Source organism: Carassius gibelio, chromosome B16 (assembly GCF_023724105.1).
Source record: "Carassius gibelio isolate Cgi1373 ecotype wild population from Czech Republic chromosome B16, carGib1.2-hapl.c, whole genome shotgun sequence".
Lineage (NCBI taxonomy): Eukaryota > Metazoa > Chordata > Actinopteri > Cypriniformes > Cyprinidae > Carassius > Carassius gibelio.
In genome coordinates this window covers 8333540-8350179 of record NC_068411.1, presented here as the reverse complement: position 1 = coordinate 8350179, position 16640 = coordinate 8333540, and the positions used below count along the sequence as shown (strand labels likewise).

Genomic DNA, 16640 nt, shown 5'->3' with positions numbered 1-16640 from the left:
ACCAACTCATAGGCCATGGGACTGCGCCATTGACCTCCTGCCTGGAGCAACCCTTCCTAAAGGACGAATCTATCCCCTGTCCATCCCGGAGCAGAAGGCCATGGAGGAGTATATACAGGAAGCCCTCGCTCAGGAGTTCATCCGACCATCTACTTCCCCTGCCGCTTCCAGCTTCTTCTTCGTGGCCAAGAAGGACGGAGGCTTGAGGCCGTGCATCGATTATCGCCACCTCAATTCACAAACCGTCAAATTCAGTTATCCTCTTCCCCTGGTCCCAGCGGCGTTGGAACAACTACGCGGAGCCAGGATCTTCACGAAACTGGACTTGAGGAGCGCCTACAACCTAATCCGCATCCGGAAGGGGGACGAATGGAAGACCGCTTTCATCACTCCTTCCGGGCACTATGAATACCGGGTCATGTCGTATGGGTTATCCAACAGTCCATCCGTCTTCCAAAACTACATGAATGAAGTCTTCAGAGATTACCTTAACAAGTTCGTAATTGTCTACATCGACGACATCCTCATCTACTCCACATCCAAGCAAGAACATATCCATCATGTCATCCTCGTACTCCGAAAACTCCGGGAACACCACCTTTACCTCAAATCCGAAAAATGTGAGTTCCATACGCCCTCAGTCCAGTTCCTAGGTTACATCATCGACCCTTGTGGCGTGAAGATGGACCAGGGGAAGGTGGATGCCATCACACACTGGCCTCAACCCGGCTCCTTAAAAGAACTTCAACGCTTCCTGGGCTTTGCCAACTTTTATCGAAGATTCATCAAGGACTACAGTTTACTCAGCTCCCCTCTAACTTCTCTCCTCCAGAACCAGCCCAAGTCTCTGTCCTGGAACCCCGAGGCCACTGGAGCTTTCCACCTGCTCAAACAAGCCTTCAAGACCGCTCCAATCCTCATCCACCCTGATCCCAGCCACCAGTTCATCGTGGAAGTGGACGCCTCATCCACCGGGGTCGGAGCAGTCCTCTCCCAGCGGCAGGGGAATCCACCACGACTCCATCCATGTGCCTTCTTCTCGAAGAAGCTATCCCCGGCGGAGCAGAATTATGACATCGGTAACCGTGAACTACTGGCCATTAAGCTGGCTCTGGAAGAATGGCGTCACTGGCTGGAGGGAGCCCAGTTCCCTTTCGAGGTGGTAACCGACCACCGGAACCTGGAATACCTCCGAGAAGCCAAAAGACTGAATCATCGCCAAGCAAGATGGGCCTTGTTCTTGACGAGATTGAACTTCAAGGTCAACTATCGCCCTGGCTCCCAGAACAATAGAGCCGACGCCCTCTCCCGTCTCCGTCAAGCAGATCCCGAACCTGAATCTCCAGAACCAATCCTCCCTCCAGCCATGATAGTTAGTCCTATCCAGTGGAGTATTGATCATCTGATTGCACAGGAAAACCTTCAACACCCTGCTCCGCCGGGAGGTCCAGAAGGGAAACTCTTCGTCCCCCCTCAACATCGGATTACCCTTCTGGACTTAGCTCACACCTCTCCGGGCTCTGGACACCCAGGCAGGAGGCGGACCCTCTCGCTCCTACAACAGCGTTACTGGTGGCCATCGATGGCTCTGGATACGGTCCGCTACCTCAAAGGATGCTCCGTCTGCGCCATAGCAGACACCCCTAGAAGACTCCCGGAAGGTAAACTGGTGCCTCTGCCCATTCCTGAACGTCCATGGACCCATATCGGCATTGATTTCATGACTGACCTCCCTCTCTCTCAAGGCTACACCTGTGTACTGGAAGTGGTCGACAGGTTTTCAAAATCATGTAAACTCATCCCTCTCAAAGGACTCCCCACTGCATTCGAAGCGGCAGAGGCACTATTCCACAACGTCTTCTGTCACTTTGGCATCCCAGAAGATATCGTCTCCGACAGAGGCCCCCAATTCATCTCTAGAGTCCATGGTCGGGTGAGCCCTCGCAGGTCCCAGCGGTAGATCACTGGTTCCGACAGAGCGAGAGGGTCTGGGACTCGGCTCACGTGCATCTCCAGCGGGCAGTGCGGAGGCATAAGGAGCAAGCGGACGCTCGTCGAGGACCCACGCCGCAATACCAACCTGGACAACAAGTCTTGCTCTCGACGAGGGACTCCCTGCACAGTACCGTATCTCACCTTCATTCCATGTCTCACTCCTCAAACCCTTCACTGAACCTTTGTCTCCTCCATCCACAGAACCTGGTGATGATGCCGTACCTCCTCCTCCGGCCATCGAAGACGACAACGACATCTTCCGGGTGAGAGCTATCCTCGACTCTCGACGACGGGGTTCTCAACTGGAGTACCTTGTGGACTGGGAAAACTACGGCCCGGAGGAGCGTTGCTGGGTTAATCGTAATCGTCACTGACTTTCATCAAGACCATCCAGACCGCCCCGCTCCCCGTGGCCGAGGTAGACCCCGTTGTCGCACAAGATCCCAGCCGTCAGGAGCCGCCCGTGGAGGAGGGGGTACTGTCACAGCCACACCTTCTACACTCCCGGAATCGGACACTTACGCCACACCCACTCGTCCCCAATCACCCGAATTCTGAACTTGATCCCTTCACGCAACTGGTTCACGCTGTACGGTCCTCACTGATGCAACAAACTCTACCTTATCACTGAATCCTCTGTGTCCTCGTCTGTGTCTGACAGCCATTAATCATTACTTTTCTTTTTCTGTTTTAGCCATTCACTTCAGAGTCGTAGACCCGTATCTTCAGAGTCTTGCTGCAGGACAAAAGTTAAAGATTTATTATTATTATAATTTTTTTATAGAGATTAAGATTTTTATTCATCAAGGATGCATTAATCTGATCAAAAGTGACATTTAAGACAGTTATAATGCTATGAAAGGTATCTGTTTCAAATAAATGCTGTTCTTTTGAACTTTTTATTCATCAAAGAATCCTGAAAATGATTTTCAACACTGATAATAATCAGAAATGTTTCTCGAGCAGTAAATCATCATATTTTCATGATTTCTGAAGATCATGTGACACTGAAGACTGGGGAGAATGATGCTGAAAATACAGCGGAGCATCACAGAAATACATTACAGTTTAAGAAGTAATTTGAAAAATGTAAAATGTTTATAAAATGTAAAAAAAAAAAAGTTTTAAAATAAAAATAAAAATATTGGTGTAGATTCAAATTGAGATGAGTTGTACTTGAGGTATGTGCAACTCTCAAAAGATGCATCATTTAAAAAAGAAAAAAGAAACTGTTAATGATGAGATTCTTGTTTGCCTTCACCACTATATTCATTAAAGGTTTAACGAGGTTTCATCTGTCTTGTTGAATATAGAAACAGCACTGAAGCAGGCCACTTTCATGCTGCACCTTTTCTAATCTGGTGTGATGTGCGTTTAACATCTTGATTACTTGTGTTCTCCATGAATAGATTGCTGTTCAAGCTCCTCTAAATCAAATCTACAATGCGTCTGTGCATTCGAGCTCTTAGTCATTCATCCTGTTGCACTTCATCAATTATGCGAGAGTAAATGAGGTCGATTCAGATTGAACAGGACACCCTCTGCAGGTTTCACAAGCCATCGCTGAATGATTCTGCCGTGGAGAGGCAGGAACGAGGAGGAAAACAGACTAATGATTAAGAGAAAACAGAAGCGCTATATATAGAGACACTGGGTGATGTTTCTTAATAAACCGCGGTCCACGACTCCTGTATGACTCCAGTGCGTGGGTGCTTTTGTTAGCTGTGGACGTCACAGGTGTTGACCTTTGAGAGGGATCATTATTTTCCGTGCCGTCTCGTTAGACGGGAACGGGGTTTTCATGGCACTGGTTTGAGAGTCTCTGCCCTCGAGCGCAGGTCAACACATGAAGCGTGTGAAAGATGACCGTCTGAACACACGGCTCCTTCTGTCTGCTTCACATCGCTTCTGTGAAGAGCGTTACAGCCAGTAAACACTGTATTCTCGCTCAGAAGTCTGGTGAATACATGCTTTATTCAACAAAGATGCTTTTTCATTTCAAGGACAGTGAGCGATTGACTGAAACCTTTTGAAACAACCAGTAAATTCCTCTTCTTTTGTGTTATTTCCTAAGATTTCGTTCCAGGTTTGAAATTAGAAAAGCTTGATGGACCACACAGAATCATTTGGACTTGTTTCTAGGTTTGTAGAAGTGTTAGCAGCGGAGGTGAAGACGTGGGTCAAGGGTCTGATGTAAGAAGACGTCGGTGGAAGAGGAATAAAAACATCGTTCCACTCTGAATATAGCGACTATTTAATGTGGTTCTCTACTGCATTAAAGACTACAGGCTTTGTATTTGTGTTTCCCTGACGTTGTGTGTTTATCCTGATTTGTTTTGTAATATAATTCAATCATGAAGGGGTTTTCTGGTTTGAGGTTGATACTTTCTGCTTTGCACTACATGACATAAAAACCATAAGAAATCTCTACATTAAGAGCATCACGGCCCATGTTTGCGTCGGCTCCTGACATCTGGTCACACATGCCCTTGCTTCAGATGAACATCTCAGACTTGTTGTGAAGATGCGGAGTAAAGTCTGATTGGTTTGGGCTGGTCTGAGTGTGGAGGAGTTTGACCTGTACCTGTCCTGTCCTCAGGTAAGGACCGTGTGTTTAACACCCCGCTGTGTGAGTAAGGCATCATGGGTTGCAGACAGGAGCGTCGGACTGGGGGGGGGGGGGGGGGGTGGTGGGGTAAAGGGTACCGAGTACCCAGGGCCCGAGGCAGGGGGGGGCCCTTAAAAGTTAGTTTTCTATACATACATATAGATGCACTTACATTTGTATAGCATTTATGTACAAATAAAAAAGTTCCTGTGCAAAACTAAACTTGTAGTTAGGCACTGGTTTGGTATAACAAAGTCATTTTAATTCTGTGCAGGGCCCCACCACCCCTCTCGAATCAATGTAAATGGTACGACCCGCAGTTCAGGTGCTTCAGCTGCGGACCAGCGGTGAATCAGTAATGAGACAGGAGGATAGACAGTAAAATAAGACAGGAGCTGGAGTTAGCCGTGATATGAACTAGGAAGACAGGGGAAGAGTCATGTCTTTCCTTAATAAAGGAAAATCAGGGGCTCAAAAACGAAAAGAAACGAAGATTAAAGAGAGAAAGGCAAATGAAGGCAAGCAGTTGCTCACTCAGTTTTTTTAAAAGAAAGGTGAGCTCCAAATGCATAATCGAGCATTGACATTGTTTTAACATAAATATCTACTCTTGGAGGAGTTCTCCCCAGAGTCAGAAGTTTAGATGAAAACGCTGTATATTTCCCTCCATTGTCAAAATCTAAGACCCGCGAAAACACAGATCGTTAGCGCCTATTTTACCGCATTGTTATGCAAATTAGCTCGCGCACGCTCAGGATTGTTCTCAGTTTAATGCACATCTTAATGATTGAAAATTACTTATTGGCAATTAAACAGTTGCTGGTCCTCATTGACTTCCATAGTATTTTTTTTCCTACTATGGAAGTCAATGGGGTCCATCAGTCGTTTGGTTACTGACTTTCTTCAAAATATCCCACCCATTGGTATCACTATGGTATTTGGTAAGGGGGCCCAGCAAGATGGTTTGTACCCAGGGCCCGAAATTTGGTGCTACGCCCCTGGTTGCAGAGATTCAGTTTGCTGACTACATTTACCCAGCATTTGATCAGGTCAGCTTGTTTTCAGGGCCTTTTCTTTCTAAACATCACCAGTGCACATTTTTTATAACGTGTGCTTACCATCAGCTGTTGGTTTTTTTAGTGTTAGTTGACCCAGAAATAAAGAAAATCATCACTTACTTATTCCAAACATGTATTTCCCAACCCATAATACTTACATCTAAACTCCGACTCATCAGAAAGTCGATGAAAGCTATGTATCCAGTTGAATTATTCCTCTATTGAATGCACGTTCACATCAGTAGCAGTATGAGAGCAGCTCTGTAGGTTTGGGCTGTTTGTCTCTTTCTGTTGGTGCTCCACGTGTCCTCGTCTCGCTGAAGATGGATGAGGTTTCCTCCGTCGTCTACACAGCCCAGTGCCAGAGACAGGAAAAGGGGAATATTTGACAGGAACTGATGCATCATCATGAGTCACTCTGTCAATCTCTATTTATTTATTGTAAAAAGATCGGCATAAATGGCCTTTTAAACTAAACGCATTTTATGAGAGGAGTTTTGGACGTGTAGTCGGTCTTTTCTTGCACACATATGTGAGTTGTAAACGTAGAGACCTCTTTCTGTTCTGTCTGGTGATGCTGTTGAAGATGGTGAACGAAGCGGCCAAGGACCGCTACCGCTCGGGGAACATGTTTGACCGCGGGAGGCTGACGGTCAGATCTCGGCTCCATCTATCACTCCCAGAGTCCCGAGGCCTTCTTCCCACACTGTCCTGGGATTAAGGGGAATCTCATCTTGTGATATCAAACTTGTGACCTCTGCCTCAGAAAACTCCTAATTTTCTGCCAATTACAGGTTGGTAGTTGTCAAGAGATCTTAAACATGGAATCAGATGTTATTATGTTCTTTATATAAGCCAATGTGCAAGCTAAACTATAGTTAATAGTGAGTAAACACAGTGCAGTGTTAACACATCAGAAATGATATTTCGGTGGCACAATGAAGCCTGTTTTTTGGACTGTTTTAGAATATTTTGACTTGTTTTTGAATCTTAAAATTCTCTTGATTCTCATGATTTTAGACATTGAACATTTGTATTTTTTTTAACCCTTGTGCATTGTTCAAATTCACTACCCTTTCTTTATTTGCGGGATGAAAACATCCACTCAATTAAACTGCTGTAAAATGTATCAGATTCATTTTTTTTTTTTTTTTTTTTTTTTGCATAAATCTGTTAATCAACTTCAGTCCTGATCAAAACTACCAAATGTTTTTAAAAAATCTAACATTTTAACTCTTTAATTGCCAAGTTCATATATGATGTCACTGATTTGGGGAAAAGAAACACACAAAATGACTTATTTTCAATATAAAAGTAATTGTGGCTGGAATTTTTTTTTTACTTGTTATTACAGTCTTGGGCATGTCAAAGATTAGCAGCAACATTGGCTTTGATGCATTGTTAGTTTTTGTGCAGCATTAGATTTAAATTGTTTCTCCCTCATTTAGTGTTCGTGGCTGTTTTTGCCCTATTGACTTCCATTATATTGACTTCCAACTTTACCCCCTAGTGGACGAAAATGTCCCCAACAATGGATAAGGGTTAAAGAAGGAAAGTCCTTAACCAAACCACAGAAATGGTTGTGTTCAGTCAGTCCATGGCTTCCTCTATCAAATGCACCATGCACATGTTTTTGAAGGAAGTCTCTTCTGCTCACAAAGGCTGCGTTTCATTTTGGCATCAGCAATGCAGTCAGAACTGTAAAACATTTTATTACCGTTTAAAACAGCTGTGTGAATATTTTCTAAACTGATTCATCTTACACAGTTCTGCAACTGAACTGAATCAATGCTGAACTGACTCGAGCTTCAGAAGGACACCGTTGACCTGTTAGAGCTGATCTACAGCCGGATGGGATTTGATTCTAGTGTGAAGCTGCTGTGAAACGATCTATATTGTATATATTGTACTACAACACATTTCTCAAGCTACATTGAAACGCTCAGACAAATAGTTTGCATTAAATTCAAAGCAGGTGGATGTTTGACTCTCTGCAGGCCGACATATGGATTTATCATCTGATTCTCTGTGCATCACCAGTCTTTGTTGTGTGCAAATCTTCATCTGTGATGTCTGTCCCGTTAAACGGGTCACTTAGAAACATCATTGGTGCTGCTGGGAACACATGGTCTTTGAGAGTGAATCACTCTTTCCATCTGGAGGCATCTCTAAAATGAGCCCAATGGGGAGACACAGCGTCGCCTCTGGAGTCTTGTGTGTCTTTTTAATGAAACCAATAATAGCTTTCTGTGTCTGTTAGATTGTGTCGAGAGGTCCAGTCCAGGCCAAGGGTCTGCTTCTGTCCGGCATCGCTGATCAAAACCCCTGCTTCTTCTTTGAGCCCAAAATCCTGTACAGAGCAGCAGGTGAGAGGTCACAGGTCACAGTGGGTTTATGGGTATCTGACACGGGTTTCTTGACATTAGATGTCCTGTCCTTCAGCATAACATGCTTTATAGTAAATACTTTTAAAGCCACATCTTCCTGCAAATGATTATGCATGTAGCTTTTATAAATGAAGATGCTACATGGGATATTATGTTATATTCACAGATCATTATATTGTGTATTGGGTGTAATGGAATATGTTAGCATGCTTTAATGTTCAACAAACACAACATTTCACATACTGTATATTATTGTAGCTACTCTCTGTATTATTTAATTTATCTGTTTTACTGAAGAGACCTTTTTGAAGTATATAGTGTAGTTTAGTTTTTGTTTTTTTCAATGTGTTGGATTCAGATCAGCTCCTTCTTGTTTTTGTTAATGTTCTCTGTGTCTTGTCTTTGACTTTTTGTCACTTCCTGTCTCTCCTGTAGTCAGTTTGTAGTCCGTTTGTTTACTGCTTCCTCTTGATTAGTCCCCAGGTGTGTCTTGTGATCTTATTAATCCCTGAGTTGATATAGCCCCAGCGTTTCTTTAGTTCCTTGTGAGTTATTGAATGAAATGATTATCTGTTTGCCCGTTATTCTGTTCTTTGTTCCCTGTGGTTTTTAATTTATTGTTTGCTCTAGTTTTTCCATTTTCCATTAAATATCAAAATATGGTGCTTTCCTAGTTCTATACAGTTTATGTTCTGTATTATACATTTTTAGGTTTTGTTTTTAATGCTTTTATGCACAGTGAAAACTAGTGATAAACACTACATGGATAGATGTTGGCCAGAAATAAGTTTTTTTTACTCTGAAGAAGTATGCAATTAAAGAAAACCCTAGTTAGCAGTATCAGATTAGCGGTTCAGTCAGTCAGTCTGTGGTGTTTACTGATCTCCTGAATGGCTGTTTAAGCTCCCATTGACCTGCTCATAAATCAGTGTGGTCCATTGAGCGTTTCGATCTTTCAGACAGATCATTGAGAGGCTTGAATGCTCTTAATATTGCTTGATGCTTTGCAGCTGTTGAGTAAAGACATGCTGTTTCTCATTTCTCTCTCTCTCGTTGCTTTACACTGTACATGTTTCACTGAGGTATGGCTCTATTTCTGTCAAACGCTTCAGCACAGAATGGCTCTCCTGTTCAATCACGAGTCATGAGAGGAATGAGAAGAGGAGTCATCGAAGTCACTGTTTTGAATAATGTTTAGTCCGTTTAATGTTTAATCTTCCGGTGAATGACAGACTTCTCCAATCATTAGGTTTGCTCAAACTCCGCTCCTAAATCTCACCTTGATTTGCATATGCATTGGAAAGCCACACCCACATCTCATCATCCAATCAGTAACCATTGTATAGCCCGAAGTCCCGCCCTACACCTTTTTCTTTTTTTAGGTAGTTCAATACACTTAGTTTCTTTACAGTTTGTAAGAAAAGATCTGACACTGTTTTTACTACATTATGACATTATGATCATTTTATTACCATATTACAAGATATTACATTAGACTTAAGATCATCTAACTGTTAAGAAGTCAGATCAGACACCATCTCACTCTTGTTTGTTCAATTTTTTTTTTAATTGCTTAATAGTTTTTTTTTAATTATTAAAAATACATTGTAATTGTATTTAAAACATGCATTTTATTTTATTGTATTTATTTATTTTTTATATAGCTGATCCCGTGCATGGGTTTAGTAAAATCAAGGTCATGGGTTGGATTCCCAGTGAATGCATGAATTGATAAATGTGTATCGCAACATTAGTCGCTTCTAGTCTTCCAAATGCATGAATGTAAATAGAGAAAGTCTTTTCTTCCACAAATGGTTAAAAATTGCAGCATCTCTAACCAGGGCTAAAGTAACCACTGCCGAAAACGAACCAACCACAGTTTGAGTCTTTGGTTATAAGAAGAATATTTGGTGCAGTTTAAAGCAAACACAATTCTCATATCCATAAAAATGGTTTATTAATGAAATGAATGAAAAATGGAAAAGGAAATGCATGCACTTTTAAGGAAGCCAATGTGAGTGTGGTTTGCCATGAGGATTAGAGCACATTCATCTCCTGCATTAGATCTGCTCTCTGTCTGTTGCAACCCTGACTTATGTGTCTCTCAAGAATTTTGCTGAATGACTTTAATTTCCTTACTGAACACTGGAGCTTGTTTTAGGATCTTTGGCTCGTTATCATTATTTGGTTTTAATTTTACAGTTGTGCTTTTCTTTTTTATGCAGTTATTCTTGCAAGATGGGAATAAATCATTCGATATTGAGCTTGTATATTTTTTGTATAAAAAAAGAAACATTTATTTGATGGTAACGTGGAATTTTCCACTTTCTTTTTTTAATCACCATTGAATGTCATAAATTGTAACTCTGGCAGGTTTAGTTGGCCATAAATATGGTGTTGATTTATTACATGATATTTAGACGTTCACAGCACCTTCTTTGTTGAATTTGGTAGAATTTTCTGAAATACATGTTAGTGGTTTATAAATCATCCATGGGGAGGCAACCTTTGCTGTGCTGTGTTTTGTTGGTTGCTAGGTTGCTGCTGTGCAGTTGCTAAGGTGTTTTTAAATGCGCAGAAAGTGATTTCTGAGAAACGCTGTTGAAAATGGACCAAGCACCAAAACACACTTGTAGCTAATCACCAGTCCCCTTGTGATGGGGGAGGAGACATAACATAGTATGTTCATGAATTTGGGGATTGAGCTGTGAAGATGGGGTGTGATCATTTTTGGTGGAGGTTAGTGTTGGGCAATATGCTCTATAGTCATATCGTCCTATTGTCACCCTGTGAGATCATTATGATAAAATCCTGCTAATTTATTTAATTATGTACAACCTTATTTTCATATTTTTGGAGACTGAACCAACTCCATAGCTACAAGCAGTCTATAATGTAATAGTGTAGTCTATCAACCACATATTATACCTTTTTAGTCAAGTAGCATATGCATATTTTTAATATGACTATATTTAACATGGTAACAATTGAATACAAACTTTTTTAAGTTGCTAATTATAATGTTTACATTTCCTGTTATTTTAACAGCAGCTACAGAAAACAAGCAGAGACAATACCTCTGACTATCATTGATACACAATACTATCATCAAGGCGATATCGATACCGATAATGGGGAGTTAAAAAAGGCCGATATCAATATATATTTGCGCTAGTCTGTCTTCAGGGTAATGTGTGACGTACCTCTGTAAATAAATACAATATAAATTCACGCCTTAGGCACTTTAATGACATTTGAATGTAATGTGTACATACCCTTGGAACTGGAATCATGGTGGAATTTCATGTTGAGTCCACTTCACAGGGCACTTACAGTCGAATAAGACAACCCTTGAATACTGCCTGGACGAGACCTCTTTACTGAAGTGAAAGTGTTGACTGGTGTCACTAGCAAGCAACGTAATTAATTACACCATTACATGTTCTGTAAAAAACAAAAAGTTAACATCGGCATCATATTCACCGATACAGATATATCGGTGACAGAATTATATCGGCCGATAATATTGGCAAAACGATATATCGGTCAGGCTCTACTATCGTCTGTTGGCACAACCCTAGATGTGGTATGTTTGTTTCAGTGAATTAAAATGTCAACACCATTTCCATGAAATCCCTTACTGCACCTTTAAGGCTTTTAGTTGGTTGCTAGGGTGGTTGCCAAGAGTCAGATGGCAAGACTCTGGCTAGTTGATGTTAGTTGATGGGGTTTATAGGGATTTAGCATTGTGACGAAATTCACAACCATTATAGTCATCAATATTGTGTACACTGCAATGGATGTCTTCTGAAATATGATATTGATGTCAAGAATCTTTGATGTCTTTGGCATAAACATACAGGGATTGGCTCCAAACCCATAAGATCTTCATTCATCTTCAGTATGAAAGGTAAGATATTTTTGATGAATTCAGAGAGCTCTCTGACTTTCCATAGACCTCAAAGCAACTATCTTGTCTATTTAGGGTCTGAAAGCTCTCGGATTTCAACAAAAATATCTTTATTTGTGTTCCTAGAATGAAGGAAGGTATTGTGGGTTGTGGTATTGTGGTGGAACAATAGAGGGTGAGTAATTAATGAAAAATTTGGGAGAGATATCCCTCTAACAGTCCATTTATTTGGTGTTTTAATCAGTAAAGAAGATATCAATAGAAAGCCATAAATTAATAAAAGGGACAGTCAAATCCTCGGAAGGATTGAGACCAAACACCACCGAATTGCTGCAAGTGTTTCCACCTTGAAGATCCTTTTCCCACAAAAACCGAGCACAAAGCAACATCCATGAAGGAGCTGCAATAGCTAAAACTTCAATCACAGACACCAATGCTAAAATGAGTAAAAGATTGTGATGTTTATAAAAGCTGGACAGTTGGAGCATCAAGATGAGCTTCATCGTCTGCCCTGGCCAGACAAATCACCTGGCTTCAATATCAAACCACTGTAGACAGTTTTGAAGAGGAAAGTTTGAAGTGGATTTCCTTACATTCAACATTTCTGAAACAACAGGCGATGATAGATGACATTCAGCTGGAGAAAATACAAAAGCCTTATGAATCTATTCTGAGAAGGCCAGAGGTTGTATTAAATGCAAATGGTGGTAAAACACCTTAGTTATGAAACATTGCCTGTTTCCCAGGATTTCACATTGTTTTATTCAAGCTCTGAACAAAGTTTCCCCGTCTCTGAATTATCTTTTTATGAAAAGGTGGTTTCACCATTAGTTCCTGCAGTAATTTTAAATGACAGAGCACTTGTCAGCTGAAAGCACACTTCAGGCATCCAACGGTCTACTACTAGCAAGAGTCTGGGGCATTAGTGATGTGTTTCTACTAGGCTTCATCAATCACTCGAACCCTGGGGTGAAACTGAACCACACACCAGTCAGCTCAGCCTGAACCACTTTCCATTCAGTGTGGGGTAGCTTTATTCATTTTATTTTTTGGCTGCAAGAATCTTGCTGGTGTTGGAATACAGAACCAGGTTGTGAATGAACATTAGGAGCTGCATTTTATTAGGGCTGCCCTCCTAAAAATCGACTAAACGTTAGTTGATGAGAAGGGGCCAAAATCGACCAAAATTGTATTAGTTGGTTGGTCACAGAAAAAAACAAAAGTCAGTTTCTGTGATTGATAGATCATTAACGGCTGGTAATTGAGGTAATAACAGTATATTGGGCATTCACCTATCGTTCATCCACCTCAAATATTGAGTAGCAACTTTACATGTTAGCCTAGATAAATGTGGGTTATTAGGCTCATATCCAAGTGTTTGTGCAGATTATCAAAGCTGTGTTAGTGCTGCCACTGTGGAAACAAGAAAAAACAAAAAAACTGCCAATTTTTCGCATTCAGATAGGAGTGAGACATCATTCGAAACTGTAAAGGGTCTACTTTTAATTGTATAGACTAACAAAATCAACAAATCATTCTGCTTAAAGAAAACCAACAGGATGTGCTTTCTGCCGTCTCTGTCTGATTGAATTGGAGCGCATCACAAAAATGAACTGAAACTCTGTGTATAGGTTTCTCTCAAAATATAGACAATTTAGTGTTAGTTCCCCCACAGTAAACGTCTACAAATTTACTTGAAAAATTGTTAGTTGGGTCAGCCCTGCATTTAACACTGTTAATTGTGATGTTCGCATGAGAGATGGGTGTCTAAATCATTTAGAGAGAGAGAGATGTTTGAGTCAGATGTTGTGTAGACCTTCAGCTTCACAGTCCACCAGTTCTGGTAATTGAGGGCAGTAGTAAAGTTTAAGCGGACCTTTCATTTTCCTCAGTCACAATTCACAACATCTTGGGAGTGTTTTATGTCTGTTTCATTCCTTGCTCTTGACCAGTATATAAAATGTTTTATTACTTTACTGGTTTATGTTTTTGGAGGTTATCATTATCTGATGTGCTGCAGAGAAACTGCAGTAAAATCCTGGAGTGATTGCTATATGTGTAGCTGCTAAACATTACTTAAGGGTTCAGACACGGTTCGAAGAAAACAATGGTTTCTGTTACTCTGCCATCTGGTACAGTTCTCACTATCGCTGTCATGACATATGAACTGAATTGCTGCTTAGTTCAGTGCAATGTAAAGAATAATTATATGTTATATCTTTCAAAATATTGCCGAAATAATTTAATACTTTTCCAAAAAATATAGTATTGAAACTTGTATATTTTTTAATAAATTTTTAATTGCATTTATTTAAATGCTCAGTATTATTTTAGATTTTTTAAATTAAATTTTAAGTGTTTTAGTAATTTTCTATTTTATTTTTCATTTTTAAATTTCAATTTCAAAATTGTTCATATTAAATAATACTATATATATATATATATATATATATATATATATATATATATATATATATATATATATATATATATATTAATTAAATATATATTGTATATATATATATATATATATATATATATATATATATATATATATATTAATTAAATATATATTGTATATATATATATATATATATATATATATATATATATATATATATATATATTAATTAAATATATATTTTATATATATATATATATATATATATATATATATATATATATATATATATATATATATATATATATATATATAATATAGATTTTTTATGTATTTTATTTCCAGTTAGCAATTTTCATCTCAAAAACGTTAAAATGTTCCCTTGGCATTTAACTGATATAAATTTAAGTTTTTCATCTAAAACTTAAAATGCTTTGAGTACCCAGAAAAGCGCTATATAAATGTAACAAATTATGAATTATTATTATTATTATTAATAGTAACTGTTAGGGTCATAAGATGCATTAAAAACAGACTTTTAGAAGGAAGCTGTGACCATCTGGATCTGTGCTTGATGACCATTAGCTTTAACACTTAACATTAACGCTTTAGTTTTTTTTTTTTTTTTTCAGATCTGCGGTCAACAAATAAATAACCACTGTACATTTAAAAGCACACAGTTTCTGCTCCCACTGGTTTTCCAAAGAAAGTTTTTACTCCTAGTACAGGCCAGAAATAAATGCATGCTGGTATAGAAAAGATCATAAGGAGTTTTCACAAGCTTCTGTTTCTAATTCTAAGCAAAAGTACACTCCTAACATCAACTTCAATGATTTTCAGCTAAATTGCTTTAAACGCATTTTCAGAGCTGCAAGATTTCCCAGAAGACCACAAAAACAGTGACTTCAATGAGCATATAAACTCGGATGAGGAAAGTGGCTCTAATTAAACATAATTTAACCGTAAAGATAATTCAGCATTTAAGATCAGAAATGACATGAGATGTGACAGCTGTGAAAAGTTATTTCTTCACTTGTGCTTTATTTAGCTAGTTTCTTTGTCTTGTTTCTTACAGCCGTGCAAAGCTTGTCCTGATGCAAGCTTACTGTTCCTTACTTGTTCAGTACTGCCAGACTTTTTTTGATTCTCCATTAGTCATTCTGTAGAAGAATCTCAAATCTAATCAGCTTGTCATCACTGGATTTCATTGCAGTATATGTTTTGATCATCAAAGTAGGCATTTAAATATCATCTTAATAACTTGTGTTACTGGAGATATAGAGTGAAGACTGGTATTTTTATTTTATGTAAGTATCTGCTATGCATTAATAAAGATCTCTTTGATTTAGATTCCAAGCATCAGAATTTCATCTTGCTTTTTGATCATATAAATATCAGCATCTGCACCAAATTCCACCATATCCCCTCTTTATTCTCACTGTATCACACTATTTGACCCAGAAAACCTGATGTATCAAATATGATATTCAACAAAAGAGCATAATTCTCTCTCTCTTTATGTATTCATTATTTTTTGTTGTTGTTGTGGTGCTGAGGTGACTGGGTGGTGATGCAGATCAGGTGGATGTGATTTAGAATTCCGGTGAGGGTGTGCAACGTGATTGCGTGGAGGTGGAACCTGGCGTGTTTGTAACAGTACCCCCCGACGACGTGGTGGACGTCCTCTTTCCCTGGGAGCAGGTCGGTCAGGATAATTGGAGTGGAAGGTATCGAGTAAGGTAGGATCCAGTATGTTGTTGCGTGGGACCCAGCAACGCTCCTCTGGACCGTATCCTTCCCAGTCCACTAGGTATTCCAGTTGTCCACCACGCCGCCGGGAGTCCAAGATGTCATGGACTGTGTAGGCTGCGCCGTCATCTAGGAGGAGTGGAGGGGGGGCTTCAGCTTCGCCAGGTTCTGTGGAGGGAGAGACAGAAGGATGGTAAGGTTTAAAGGGACACATGGAATGTGGGGTGAATCCGGTACTCAGGGGGTAGCTGGAGTTTGTATGTGACCGGATTGATCTGCTGGATGATGGTGAATTGGCCAATGAATCTGGGACTGAGCTTGCGGCAGGGTAGACGCAGGCGGATGTCCCGGGTGGACAGCCAGACCTTCTGACCTGGTTGGTAATTCGGGGCCTCTGATCGGCGAAGGTCGGCTGTCATTCTCCGTCTGCACAGTGTCCCTTGGAGTTGATGATGTGCCGCGTGCCAGACCCTCTCGCTCTCCCGGAACCAGTAGAGTAGTCGATGGCGGGAACATCCGAGGGTTCACCTGA

The 16640-nt window shown here is 40.2% G+C and overlaps 1 pseudogene; it reads left to right on the top strand.

Annotated features, from left to right (window-relative positions):
* LOC127974300 (2-oxoisovalerate dehydrogenase subunit beta, mitochondrial-like) overlaps window positions 1-16640 on the top strand; it is a 21878-nt pseudogene extending 5238 nt beyond the window's left edge.